Source organism: Squalius cephalus (genome assembly GCF_949319135.1).
Source record: "Squalius cephalus genome assembly, chromosome: 12".
In the NCBI taxonomy this organism is placed as follows: Eukaryota; Metazoa; Chordata; class Actinopteri; order Cypriniformes; family Leuciscidae; genus Squalius; species Squalius cephalus.
Genome location: NC_137133.1, coordinates 29317166 through 29332537, shown reverse-complemented (window position 1 = coordinate 29332537; position 15372 = coordinate 29317166). Strand labels below are relative to the sequence as shown.

General features: G+C 39.7%; 1 long non-coding RNA gene across 1 annotated transcript in view; it reads right to left on the bottom strand.

The window, feature by feature from the left end:
- The window catches only part of LOC307168135, a 35755-nt gene extending 34184 nt beyond the window's left edge, over positions 1-1571 (bottom strand). The window contains exons 1-2 of the long non-coding RNA XR_013822901.1: positions 1521-1571; positions 1267-1394 (exon numbers count right to left, since the gene is read on the bottom strand). This is a non-coding gene — a long non-coding RNA (uncharacterized lncRNA). The remainder of the gene's footprint in view (positions 1-1266; positions 1395-1520) is intronic.
- Between the last annotated feature and the right edge of the window lie 13801 nt (positions 1572-15372).

Below are 15372 nucleotides of genomic sequence, written 5' to 3'. Positions count from 1 at the left end.
GTTACCAACCACCTTTGTTCCCATCTCAGGATGCCGAGTCCCCCGTTCCCTCAGTGTAAGCGTTCATTCAGCGGTGCAAATGCACTTGGAGAAGAGTTAGAACTGCCCTTTGTCACTCCAAAATTCGCACTCGTCGGGCTGCCGATCGACGTCGCGTCAAGGCCCCTAGATATGTTTGCGGCCAGAAGGTTTGGCTTTCCACCCTAAACTTACCCCTTCAGTCCTGTTCCCGTAAATTAGCACCTCGTTTCATCAGATCTTTTTCAATTGTTAAGGTCCTTAGCCCGGTAGCCATCAAACTCAAATTGTCCCACAATCTGCGGCGCGCCCACCCCGTGTTCCATGTGTCTTGTATAAAACCTGTTATCCATGTGTCTTGTATAACCCCCCCCCCCTTCCCTCCCCCCCTTCTTGTCGAAGGCTCCCCTGTCTATACTGTTCGTAGATTACTAGACGTCCTCCCCTGGGGTCGTGGGCATCAGTTTCTGTTTCAGATTATTGTTTGCAAATGATTCGCACTCGTACCTTCTACGTTGACCATCCTCTCGCTATCGCCTTCTGGAACCTCCTGTCTTGTCTTGTCCTGTCCTGTCCTGTCTCGCTACATCCTCTGGTACGTTAATTCTGTTCTCTGCCCAGCTATCCTGCTGCCCATGATCTTCACCTTATCGCACCTGTGAGTCTCCGCTACTGGTCTGGGGATTGAGTCTCCCTCGCTGTCTACCATTTTCTACCCTGGGACCACCGCTGTTGACCAGCCAAGTTTTTGACTTTTGTTTTCTCCAGTACTGTGTCTGCGTGACGGCAGACTCCAGTGTTACCTTTTCAATAAACTTTGTTCCTCTATCAGCCTCTGCCCTTGGGTTATCACTGACACATTCATCACAACCAGAGGCTAGAGGCTCAGGAATGCCGCAGCCCTTCCAGAGGCTAATGGAGAAGGTTCTGGCAGAATTGAGAGGCAAATTGTGTTTTTTATATATAGATGATATTCACGATCTATTCACGATCATTAGATGAACACATACAACATCAGAACACTATACTGCAGAGACCCAACCAGGCATCTCTTACTCTTAACATGAAGAAGTGTCATTTCTTTAAACGACAGTTAAAGTTCCTTGGTCACATTGTCTCAGTAAAAGGAATGGAGGTTGACCCCAGAAAAAATCCTCCTCCCAAAGACCTTAAAGCCCTCCAACGCCAAATAATTGCATAATTATGATACATAATTACAAGTAATCTTTGTGTAAATGAAGATCTAACCTTGTGACAAGCCATCTTTGTTCCACAGCGTCTTCTTCTACAGGTCGTGTCTGCCTGGATAGTACCCGCACATCAATGCAGCTTCTGCAATGGTGTATGGGGATAGAAGCCAATGAAATGGCAGCATTCTGTGGAGACAGATGGGAGACATCTGATTATTACCTAAAACTTCATACCTGCTCTTTTGTTACTTAGTTCTGTTTTGTATGATAATACCTAATTACAAGTAATCTTTGTGGAAATGAAGATCTAACCTTGTGACAAGCCATCTTTTTTTCCAGAGGGTCTTCTTTGGCATGTTCAACTTTTATTTAGCAACGTTGTTGCCCAAAGTGCTTCACAGTTAACTAAAAACAGTAAAACATACATGTATAAAAATATTTATCAAGCCTAGCAGATGAAGGCATGACTACACACTCTTAGACATACCCCCTCACACAACAGTATAATGAGATCAGTGTAGAGAGAAATAAAACTAAATCAAAACTAAATGAAAATAAGTTATATCTACAATGTACAATACCCTTAACTAAAAGCTAAGTTAAAAAGACACGTTTTTAATTGAGACTTAAAGATTTCTATTGTTGAGCTAGCCGGAGATGAGGGGGAAGACTGTTCCACAACTTGGGAGCCATAACTGAAAAAGCTCGGTCACCCTTTGACTTCTTTTTAGAATAAGGTTGTGTCTACCTGGATCGTACCCGCACATCAATGCAGGGTGTGCATTGGTGTGTGGGGACAGGGAGTTCTGGAGCTGGGGCGGCCCGTCCAGTCCTAATAGTATTTAAACCAGTTGTGGAGACTGACAATGTCCAATTCAAGCCGCTTCTCTGGGTTTCTTTGCAGGAGAGAGCAAAGTAATTTGCAACATTCTGTGAAGAAAGAAAAGAGAAGTGCTATTATTATCTTAAACTTTACACTCGCTCTCTTTGATTAAGCTGAAAGATCTAAATATTATTGCATTACCCACACAACCATTTGAATTACTTTGTTCTATTTTGTATGATTTATAATTTCAAGTGTACTTTGCTGAAATGAAGATCTTACCTTGTGACAAGCCATCTTTGGTCCAGATGTTATCATTGAGCTCATCCAAGTCTTCTGACTCTGGAAATTGCCCACACAGCAGCGCAAACAAGAGTATCCCAAGTGACCAAACTGTCGCTGGTTTCCCGTGATACTCGCCGTTTAAACCATACTCAGGGGGCCGGTACCATTTTGTGCCTGGAAAAAATACATTTGGTCTGATTTGTAAGTTTGTATTAAAGGGGTCATAGACTGGATTATTTTATTATTTTATAATGTTTCCTGGGGTGCCCTTATAATGTAAGTAAAATGGTCATAATTTATAAATAAAAGGCATTTTTCCATGCCTGATTTTAGCCTCTGATTTGAACGCTCTGTTTTAAGGGGCGTGTCTGCTGTGAGACTTCAGTGTAAATACCCACTGCTGTGATTGGCTGACATGTTTGCATATGAAATAGCTAGTATTACATGTGGAACTCTCTCTAAAACGTTTACTACGTTTTTACTAAAACAGCTATCGAGATTAAGGAATCGTGAAAAGTATTGATCATAATGATCTATTCAAATTCTGATTATTTTATTATTTTATAATGTTAGTCGCAAGCAAGTCGAACGGCTTAATGACCCATCATCAAAGTTTGAGACCCACCTTACAGCTCTGAGGAATAATACATACCAGCAAAGGACGTGTATCCCACATTGGTCAGGATTTCGCCGCACCCAAAGTCAAATAGTTTGACTTCCAGGGTGTCCGGGTTAATTAGCAGGTTTTCCAGCTTTATGTCGCAGTGCAGCACTCCACGTTGACAGCATGCTTGAGCTGCGAGTGTTGCCTGCAGCATGATAGCCTTTGCTATGTTCTCTTTGATGGTGCCTTCGTGGCGGTCTAGAAATTCGATCAAGTTCTCACAGGGTGTAGGCAGCTCTAGAACCATAATGTATTGTTCAGGCTCTTCGACCCAGTCCAGAAGCTGGATGATCTGGGGAACCCTGGGGCCTTTGTTGGCAAGAATTAGCAGACCGATCTCCTGTGGAACGGGTTCAGGATGACCCTCCTAGAAGAAAGACAATTCTTATGATCTTACATGGAGAAAGGAAGCAGACCACTACTAAACTACTGACAATACCAGTTTGTCTATTGAAAAATAGACTGAGAGAAACAGAGTACTTACAATGTCGATCCATTCTATACCCACTTTGTCAGCGAATTTCAGCGCCACCTGATCAACAAAACAAAAAAATGGATTTGTGTTAGAATTATTTACAATGTGTGTGCAGAGTTCATATCATTTCAGTCATTAACCTTGAACAGACATGTTCAGTTTCATGAATTTAAATTCTAATCATCTAGAGCATGTCTAACAATTTAAACAGGTCTGAGAGGTCAAGTGCTCTAAGTAGTGAACATAAGATACACTGAGAATGCTTGAAAAGAAGAGAATGATTCGAGTATAAGATAGGGCAAGAACACTTTGATAGATAAATAATGCAAGTAAAATAAGTGATACCTCAAGGCCATCTTTCAAGCGAATCCCTGCATAAACGCTTCCAAAGCCTCCTTCACCGAGCTTCCTGCCGATTTCATAGCTGTAGAAACCGACGTCTGTTAAAAGAAAAATAAGAAGAGTTGATATGAAAATTGCTTTGTGCCTGAGTAAAGGCATATATTGTATCAAACGTGTGTTTGTCTTGTGTAATGTTGGAGTTATGACAGTAAACTTACCAATAATCTTGTTATCTTCAGGCTGACAAATAAAATACTTAAACCAGTTGTGGAGACAGACATTGTCCAATTCAAGCCGCTTCTCTGGGTTTCTTTGCAGGAGAGAGCAAAGTAATTTGCAGCATTCTGTGAAGAAAGAGAAGAGAAGTCCTATTATCTATTTATAAATTACAAAAATGTCTGTGTGTCTGTTATTCGCATATCTCTCGAAGCGTTAGTCTGATGGATTTCAAACTTGACAGGTGTCTTGCTACAGGCACGAGTAAGTGCAGTGCCAAGTTTGACGTTGTTTGGATTAGAAATGCAAAAGATATCATCAAATATATCGGTATAAGCACACATTGGCTTTTGCCACTCTAGCCGCTGGGCACTCCCCCTCTCACACTGACACTGAGTGAGCACAGCCCAGGATCAGAGACAGAGAGGGTCGAAGATAGCAGCGGAGCTTAAGTAGCGTTTTCTCTGAGTTCACTGTGTAGCCTGCACCCTAATCGTCGCGCTTATTCATTTGTGGATGTTAACTGAAACTGTAAGTCAGCTACACTGTTTATTTCTGAATATTATATTTTATTCTGGTGCGCTTAACGTTATCACTACTGGGTAATAGTAGCCTATGCTATTCACTAACTAAACATATCCTATTCAATGCGTTCACAGTCTCTTTCACGGCCATCATTTGTAGTAGCCTATTCACAAACTGTTTGCTCAAGTGTAGCGTTTTCTCGGAGTTCACTGTGTAGCCTGCTCCCTCAATCGTGTAGTTCAATTTTCCATATTTATTGTATGTCATTATGTCAGTATCAGTATTTGCTTTCTACCATGCACAAATATAAATGTCACTGAACTTTTGCTGTGTAATTGTAACAATGAGCACTCAAACACACCGAACTAACAATACTAAAAACATACACAAAAACTGATTTTGCACGGGCATTTTGCACTAGTTACCTTAAACTTCACTCTTGCTCTATTTGATTAAGAGTCTAAGCTGAAAGATCTAAATATTACTGCATTACCCACACAACCATTTGTATTACTTTGTTCTATTTTGTATGATTTATTATTACAAGTGTCCTTTGCTGAAATGAAGATCTCACCTTGTGACAAGCCATCTTTGGTCCAGATGTTCTCATTGAGCTCGTCCAAGTCTTCTGACTTTGGAAATTGCCCACACAGCAGCGCAAACAAGAGTATCCCGAGTGACCAAACTGTCGCTGGTTTCCCGTGATACTCGCCGTTTAAACCATACTCAGGGGGGCAGTACGCTTCTGTGCCTGGAAGAAAGAGATTTTGTCTGATTTACAAGCTTGTTTTAAAGCAACATTTTGACTAGGTATTCATTAGCGTGGATGAAATTATTTGATGCTATTGATTCACAATGGTGGATTCCATTACATGATTCTTTGTAAGACCTTGACTCATTCAAGTCGAAAGGTCACAAACTCGTCATCAAAGTTTGAGACCCACCTTACAGCTCTGAGGAATAATACATACCAGCAAAGGACGTGTATCCCGCATTGGTCAGGATTTCGCCGCACCCAAAGTCAATTAGTTTGACTTCCAGGGTGTCCGGGTTAATCAGCAGGTTTTCCAGCTTTATGTCGCGGTGCAGCACTCCACGTTGACAGCATGCTTGAGCTGCGAGTGTTGCCTGCAGCATGATAGCCTTTGCTATGTTCTCTTCGATGGTGCCTTTGTTGCGGTCTAGAAATTCGATCAAGTTCTCACAGGGTGTAGGCAGCTCTAGAACCATAATGTATTGTTCAGGCTCCTCGACCCAGTCCAGAAGCTGGATGATCTGGGGAACCCTGGGGCCTTTGTTGGCAAGAATTAGCAGACCGATCTCCAGTGGAACGGGTTCAGGATGACCCTCCTAGAAGAAAGACAATTCTTATGATCTTACATGGAGAAAGGAAGCAGACCACTACTAAACTACTGACAATACCAGTTTGTCTATCGAAAAATAGACTGAGAGAAACAGAGTACTTACAATGTCGATCCATTCTATACCCACTTTGTCAGTGAATTTCAGCGCCACCTGATCAACAAAACAAAAAATGGATTTGTGTTAGAATTATTTACAATGTGTGTGCAGAGTTCATATCATTTCAGTCATTAACCTTGAACAGACATGTTCAGTTTCATGAATTTAAATTCTATTCATCTAGAGCATGTCTAACAATTTAAACAGGTCTGAGAGGTCAAGTGCTCTAAGTAGTAAACATAAGATACACTGAGAATGCTTGAAAAGAAGAGAATGATTAGAGTATAAGATAGGGCAAGAACACTTTGGCCACTTTCACCGCCCGTTTACACGTTCTTTCAATTGTGACCCATATCGGATTCATGTGTTTACACTTGCCATACAATCTGAAACAATGCGCATGCTTAAAGGGTTAAATTCTCTTGCACAGATGGACGAACACGAAATATGCTTGATGCTAGCTCTGCGATGCGAAGTTCGCCAAACATCACCATGATTATGAGGCGGAGGAGGACAAAAAGAGCCATTGCAGCCTGTGCTCATCCTTCAGTTATTGAGTGCGAGAGAGATCTCAGGACTCGTGGGAGCATATTGTGTTTAAAAACTGGCTTTAACGAGGAGCGGTCGGTCCGAAATTTTAGGATGAGCAAGCCAACCTTCAATATGTTGTGTCAACATTTGTCCACATTCCTCTCCTATGACGACACAATGTTTCGACCCTTCGCAGATGCGAGTCGGGGTTGCTCTCGTCATTAAACCGCGGAGATGTAGATAATGCCTCAGAAAATCCGATCTGCCTGTTTACATGACAGTCGCATTGGCACATATCTGATTTATATCTGATTTATTTCCACATATGAACGAGGCCTGAAACCGATTTCGAAATATTCGAATGCATGCGTTTTTTTCCTGTTTACACGGTCATAGTACACATCCGATCTGCCACATCCGATCAGGGTCGTCACACATGAGCAAAAAATCAGAATTGGGTCACATTTCACTGACAGTGTAAACGAGACCTTTGATAGATAAATAAGTGATACCTACCTCAAGGCCATCTTCCAAGCGAAACCCCAAATAAACGCTTCCAAAGCCTCCTTCACCGAGCTTCCCGCCAATTTCATAGCTGGAGAAACCGACGTCTGTTAAAAGAAAAATAGGAGTTGACATTAGTAAAGACAGATATAATATCAAAAGTTTGTCTGTATTGTGTTATGTTGGAGTCATGACAGTCAACTTACCAATAATCTCATAATCCTCCAGTTGCTTCAACTGAGGTGATACAGTGTCCCCTTTCGGTCCGACATGGGGGACGTTGACTCTGCAGTCTGACATGGCACAGACTATAACTTGAGGGACATCAACACAGAAGTCAGCCACATCCAAGCCTGGAGCTGATGTGGCACAGACTGTAAATTGAGGGACATCATCTCTACAGTCTGATATTGCACAGACTGTAACTTTAGGGACATCATCTCTACAGTCTGATATTGCACAGACTGTAACTTTAGGGACATCATCTCTACAGTCTGATGTGGCACAGACTGTAACTTTAGGGACATCATCTCTACAGTCTGATATTGCACAGACTGTAACTTTAGGGACATCATCTCTAAAGTCTGATATTGCACAGACTGTAACTTTAGGGACATCATCTCTACAGTCTGATATTGCACAGACTGTAAATTGAGGGACATCATCTCTACAGTCTGATATTGCACAGACTGTAACTTTAGGGACATCATCTCTACAGTCAGCCACATCCAAGTCTGGAGCTGATGTGGTACTGACTGGGACTTGGGGGACCTCCACACTGCAGTCTGCCACTTCACGGACTGGAACTCGAGGGATATTTGCTCTATAGTAGGCCACATCTCGAACTGGAACTCTATAGTCGGATGTAGCACAGACTGGAGTTTGGAGCGTATTGACATTAAAGTCAGAGAAGATACAGCTCAAAGAGTTGAGGACGTCGGCACCCCATTCTGACGAATCTCCGACTAAGTCCTGGAAGGCGTCATCACTCCACTCGTCATCGACTTCAGCATGACCAGGTTCCTCTGCAACGCTGAGAACTTCGGCCTCACTGGTACTGGTGACATGCTGAGAAGTCTGATCTAAAGAGGGAAATGATATAAACCAAAAGATGTTTTTAATGAAATACTATTAATAAAAGATTGATAACCGTATACATTACTAGACACTAATATTGCTGCAGCTAAGCTTGCTGTAAATTATGAAGCAAGTTTTTGGGGCTTTCAGACAGGTCTAATTCGTGCATTCCGCTTTCTCAGTTGTCGGTCAGTGAGCACATGCAGGAATATTCTGTTCTCTGTTTAAGTTTTAAATTAAAAATAGTTCAGCTTTTCAAAACTTACCCCAAATAAGTTTCATTAAGTTAAGTTTACATTCATTAAGTTAGTTTTACATTAAGTTTCATTCATTTGAGCGTGTGAATATCAATGGGGCAATCTAGATGTTGCTTGGTGACCCTTTAGTAACCATACATGCTCAAATGTAGAATTCGTTAATTTGCTATCTGATTAGCACAACATTTTCATTTTCAGACTTGAGTTAGGCCCACTGGGCAAACGTCACACGGCATAATTATTATTCTTGAGCAATTTCACCTTGTAGTAGGACTTGTAAAGACAGCATAAAAACTTCAATACAAATCTGAGGTAATACATTTTAATGTCTTTTTAAAGTATATTATGTTACTGTAGTTTTTCAATTCATGGTTGAACATTATTATTATTTATTAGACTTTAAAAACAAAACTTTACATATTCTACATACTCTACATATACCAATAACATTGACTTGTCTGCTCCTCTTTCATACCTTGACTTGAGCTGGTCTTATTGGTTTTTGCCTTCCTCTTGACTTTCTCTTTTTTGTGTAAATTTTCCACACAGTCAGAAACATCTACACATTTAACACAAGAAAATTTTGAACCCATTTTCAAATGCTAAACAACGACGCTGCAAGAAATGCCAATAGAAAACTGTCAGCAAAGTAATGAATAGAATGTGCGAAAATGTGCTTCTATTGACCTGTAAGCGACTGTGACGTCACGTTCTATGACGCATTTCAATCCATTTTTTACAGTCTGATTGGAATGGCAGCTAAGAAAAAAAAAAAGCCCCTTAGAAAACAATCTGCTTGACGATATGGCCAACGCTGCAACAATATTCAAGGGGTCCTAATGCTTTTTCACCTTTTAAACTTTTGTTAGTGTAATAATGTTGCTGTTTGAGCATAAAAAAGATCTGCAAGGTTAGCTCAAAGTCCTCTCCAAAGGGAGATATTTTTTATTTAACAGAATCAAGAACTACAACGACACCCCAAAAAACTAAATCAAGACTTCGTAAAAGGGCAGAATAATACTCCTTTAATGTAGCCTATTATTAATAATCAGCAATCTAAGTTACATGTCATCATGTGTTAACTACTCTCTCATCCGGCACTGTGCGTGTCTTACCCACAGTCTATGGTCTTACCTGTACCTTGTTCTTCCGATGTTTTCGTTGTCTTGGAGACCTGAGTGTAGCAATCAATCAAAAGGATCACGAAGCCATTTAAAATCCAATCAGTTACCGTTTGAGCCGATAGATGGCGCCAAATACACAGCGCGAAGTGATATGGGAATGACGAACGTTGTTGGATCGGCGGTCGGTTATACAGCGTTTGCCCGGATGATAAACCCATCAGAGGCGAATATTCCAGCGGGCCGTAATACAATAAGTATATAAATATGGCTATTCTCATTTATTATAGATATTGTAGTAGGCCTATATTGATTAAAAAAACATTCGCTTTTTGTATAGCTTACTTTAATAACATTACATTTGTTTGTTTTATTATACCTACAATTTTATTTTATTTTAAGTAGGCTAACTAGTCTTTGTGGAAAACTATCCAATACATATAATGTTTAGTTTAGTTCCCTGTGGACCTCAGTGGAATGTTCTGAAGAGAAGCGTTACCATTTGTTTATGTTTGTGATGTCATAGATACATATGCAATGGGAATTGCATCTCCTGCATTCCTCGCCAGCCAAGACAGTTTGGGAAAGACTGAGAGAGGTTTAAGTTTCTGTCAACAGATATATACAGACCATTACGTCATCTGTTTTATTTCTGAAGCTTAATATCATGGGTGAATATCGAAAAAGATGTGAAAATATGAAATACATAAACAATCGTTTATAAATGTTGGCACTGACATTTTTGTTTGGCTGACTCTCGTGGTACTCAGTGGTCATGAGTGATTCAAAGTTTTGGTATATTTGTGTGGCAGTTGTGGGTGTATCCTGTGGATACAAAGAAACTGAAAGGACTGATCACTATTATACTTATTATTATATAATATAGGCTAAGCCTATTATTATACATAAAATATTATGAACAGCTGTTTTGAGTTAAGTTTCCTTTCATTTTTGTTCTTGTAGTTATCAGCTGGAGAATGAGTGAGAGCGCCATCTGCTGGGTCTTAAAGTAATAACAAACGTCTTTTCCTTCAACAATACTAGGAAGATACTGTATTTAAACAGTATTTAATTTGTACAATTAAAAGATAAAAATGTTTATTAAACATATGCAACATTTATTACATTTTGTACAAATATGAATATAAATCTGCAAACAGTACATTAACAAAATCAGCTTTCAGACAAATAGTGGCAACAAGTGGCACAGGAATTGCACACCATGTCGCCATGAAATAAAAATTGACACTTGTTTTTCCTCCTAATATTGCAGTATTTATTGTAAATAATTTACCTGTACACATTTTTTTTTATTCATTTGCCCTCATAATCATAATCAAATTAAAGGGTTAGTTCACCCAAAAATGAAAATTCTGTCATTAATTACTCACCCTCATGTCGTTCCACACTTGTAGCCTAAGACTTTCGTTCATCTTCAGAACACAGATGAAGATCTTTATAATGAAATCTGAGAGCTTTCTGTCTAATCGTAGTTGTAACTATATTTACAGTAGGCATAATTGTCATTGCATGTGTATGCAGCATGAGTCAAATACAATCTTCTGTTCGTGAACAGTTGTAGCCTATTTCATTCATTAATCTGACTATGCATCCGTGCATTTAATTGCCATTGGCTCGTGTGATAGTGATATGGATCTTAGTAGTATTTTAAGTGATAATTGATTCTATAAACAACTAAAAAAGATAAATTTCGGCTTTCTCCGGCTCCCTGCACAGGGCGTAATGCGAAACCGGAAGTGTCTAACCGCACACTCGCTGATCCGAAATCCAAAATGGCGGCCACGTGCAATTAGGCAATTAGTCTATTGGCAGCAATGCACCTACCACTTTGATACTTCAAAAAGTTCATAAAGAGATCGTAAAACTAGTCCATATGAATTGAGAGGTTTAGTCCAAATTTTCTGAAGACTTGATCGCTTTATATGATGAACAACGTGAATTTAGGCTTTTATGTAAGGGACAATGTAAATCCAGCCGGTTGTTCTTTCAAAATAAACCCCCTTCAGGTTGATGGAAGTCCTCATCACCCTGTCGGGGGGTTATTTTGAGAGAACAACCGACTGGATGTACATTATCACGCTTATTACACAGCTACTTGCCACATAAGTAAATAAATAAGACACAAAATATTGATCTGAGTTGAAATATTTATTATTTCTTTAAAGCAAAGCTTCCGTGGAAAGAGCAGTTGCTAGCATGGCAAGTTCAAACTAGACGGACATACGGTAACGTTATACAGTCATAGGCCTACCACTTATTACACAGCATTTTGCCACATACATAATTATGTAGATTAGAGATATTGATTTCAGATTAAACTGTTTTTAAATAGTAGCCTACCTGTTTATTTTATAATCCAACAGTGTAACAACAATAGTCACAAAATGGCAGCAGTTGCGTTTGTATGAATTAAGAGAGAGTGAGTCCATGATACTGAATGGCATAATTAAATAACTGTACACAAAATATTGATTTTACTGAGTTTTAATATTTTATTAGCTCACCAAATGCAAAACTTCCACGAAGAAAAACAGTTCCAAGCAAGCGTTTAGCGCTGCTGACTTCAGTAACCCAGATGAGCCTGCGTTAGCCTATCTGTTTTCAGAGGTTGTTATCTGGGAATAACATACCGCTGGATGGCGCGATTGACCAATCAGAATCAAGTATTCCACAGAGCCGTGTAATAATCACATATATACAATAAATCAACACACATCATTTGTGGTAAACAGAAGCTCAAGCATGGTAACTTGATGTGTCAGAACCAATGAGAGTCATTCCCGTGTTACGCAGCACATTTGCGCTTCAGCAAATGCCAATGAAGTTTAAGTACAGTTGAGCATATGTTCGCTGATCAATGTTTATATGTGAATAAAAGCCTAAATTCAATCTGTTCATTATATAAAGCTATTGTGTCTCTTCGGAAAATTTGGACTTAACGGCTCGATTCATATCTGTGGCAAGCAGGTCTGGGCCGAGAGTCATGACAGAAAGGCGCGGTGGCGTGATTAACCTGCGCACCGGCCTCGTATCTCTCACAGAGGAGCTACGGAAGCATAAAAGGAGGAGCAACGACAGTGAAGGACGAGAGAGGACCAGGCCTGGACTTTACGGTATGTTTTGTTTATGTGTGTGCAGCAGTCGTCCGTAAGGGGTTGCCGGTTTTGCTTTCATTTTGTGTTTTGTATATTTTGATATATTAAAGTTGTTTGAATGTCCGCCGGTTCCCGTCTCCATCTTCCCATAACAACTCACCTCGTTACATTGGTGCCGAAACCCGGGAGGAAGGAGGAACGCTGCTGTCATGGAGTCCTTGCCGCTGTGGGATTCCGCAGTGCCATTGAGCAGGGCTGAGCAGAGTTTGCCTCCACGCTCAAGGCGGTGGGCTGGAGTGAGTTGCCGACCGTCTGGGTTGAGATAGAGCGCAGTCTATTTTTTGTTTGTTTGTTTGTTTGAAAAGCCGACTGTAATTTTGCGCTTCTTCTGCCAGGCCTTAGGAGTGGAAAGTAGTTAATGCTATTATTGACTTTCATTTATATTATTGTCTTGAATTTCTGCCAATTAGAAGAGTTAACAAATTGACCATTTGTTTGGGTAGAACTCCCCCTGACTGTAACTACCCACTCTTGTCTACTACGCGAGGCAGTGGACATCTAAAATGAGCCTTGTCTTAGTGCAACTGGTTGCTCATTTCGACTTGAAGCCTTTTTTGGAGGGCACAGTGGCACCATAGTGGTTTTCTCGGAACGGAGGATGTGGACAGGGAGTGATTAAAGATGTCTGTGTAAATAGGGGCCAGTTGTGCAGCGTTGTTCTTGGTGTACATCAGTTTTAACCTCAGAATCTCTTTATTTACCCATCTCTCCTCAGCTGTAAACCAGCCCAGTATGGTCCATAAGAGTCTTCATAGTACAGAACAGTTTGTTTGGCATGTAGATCATGAAAATGTTTGGTTTTACAAGCATGGCTGTACACATAACATTAAATTGTTTACTGAAACTATTCACGGTGCCTTTGGTTGGTTTTATCATGAGAGACGAGAAAAACCAGCGAGACTAGAGGAATGCAGGGAAAAGGCCTGCAATGATAGAATACATGCCCAACTGCTTGAGGAACAGCCTTATTTGGAAAAGGAGGCAAATGATTATGCTTTGGAAACAGTCTGAGATAACCCAAGACCCAGAAACACTATGAGAGGGAGAAAAACTGCAGCAAAAATTGTGGTAGCTTTTTTGGCACAGATTGTATGTGCTGTTATGTAAAGTACTCTACCACACAAAGGCAACATTTTGTAACTATTAGGTATTTTATAAATAATACTAATAATTACACTGCAAAAAAGAGGCTTTTTCATGTTTTTTTTTTAAATGTTATTCTTTCCAGTTATATACAGTAGCCTATCTGTCAAAAGTTTGGAAACATTAAAATGTTGTTTTTTTTTTTTTTTTTTGAAAGAAGTCTACTTTATTTAAGATATTTTCACTTTTATACTTAAAATAATGCAAGTGCAGTAACACAATATGTTTATATTCGATGTGCATTCTTTCTTTCTCTTAATATCTCATGTAATACAAGCAAATAATAAGTGTTAAAGTAAATATACCTTTTCAAGGAGTTTTATTTTTAACTGGGAAATATGACAAAAAATATTCATTAAGAAGGAATGTTTGCAGGGTTGACTATGATCTGTTCAGTCTGCCAGGGTTCTGCCACTTCTGTCTAGTTTATATCTTGGTTTGGTGACAGAGCTCTGACAGTCCCGGTTTGTCATGTTATAGTCCTGTTTGTTGTGAGCACATGGCACAAGGAAACACATGACAAGCCATGTGCTCTCCTGTAGATTGTCTAGCCCCTCCCATCTTGTTATCTAATTATTGATTAATTTGCCCCACCTGCCTTCCCTCGTTACCCTCTTTTGTTTGCTTCCCTATTTATTCTCCCTGTGTTTGCAGTCTTGTGCTGGTTCGTCATCTATGTATCCTCGTGTTCCTGTTTCTTGCCAGTTCTGTTGTATCTTGATGCCTGTCATGTTTTTTTTTTGCCCCCATGGGGAGTTTTTGTTTGTATTTTGTTTCATTTTTATTAAAGACCCTTCACTCCTGCACTTGAATCCTTGCTTCACTATTACTTCCACCCGTGACACTGACGGGTTAAGCTCAACTACAACGCAAACAGTGTGAAAATAGATGTCAAAAAATTTTATCAAGCCATTTTCTCATTTTTAGTGTACTGTTTTGCTTATAGGAAAACAGTATTGACATTTGCTGAAATCATAGAAGTGATAAAAACACCATTCTATTTACTGTATTAAAGAGTAACTTTTAAGGTAAGACCATTTGTCATTTGGAAAGTCGGACAGGATTTTTTTTTTCTTTCCTCTATACAAAAATGGTGAGGTTTGTGGATTTTTGGCCAGCTTGTCTAAAATGGCAGCTCACCTGATTATTTCTGACAGAAGTACTACATTTACTTTCACAGCTTTCATTAAAACCAACCCTTAAGCTAGGAAGTAATTGTGCACTCAGTCATATCCACTTCCAGTGCAAACAGGAATAAATAGGCTAACAAATACTGGGGAAAAGCAGTGCAGTCTCTTTTCAGTAGCAAAAACATTATGCATAATTCAAGTCCCAGCAGTTTACATTCATGTAAGACATAACCAACATCTGTTTACATTACCTTGCCAAGATGAGCATTTTCACCAAGTGTGAATACACTCCTACCAAACCAAGCACAGAAATACAAAGCCGTCTGTCTGTTCAAGTCATTACTACAGTAGAAAGACTGATATAATTACGTTATTTTTTGTTTAGGTATCGATTTGGTACCAAAGTACATGCATATTTGTTTGCGAAACATCAT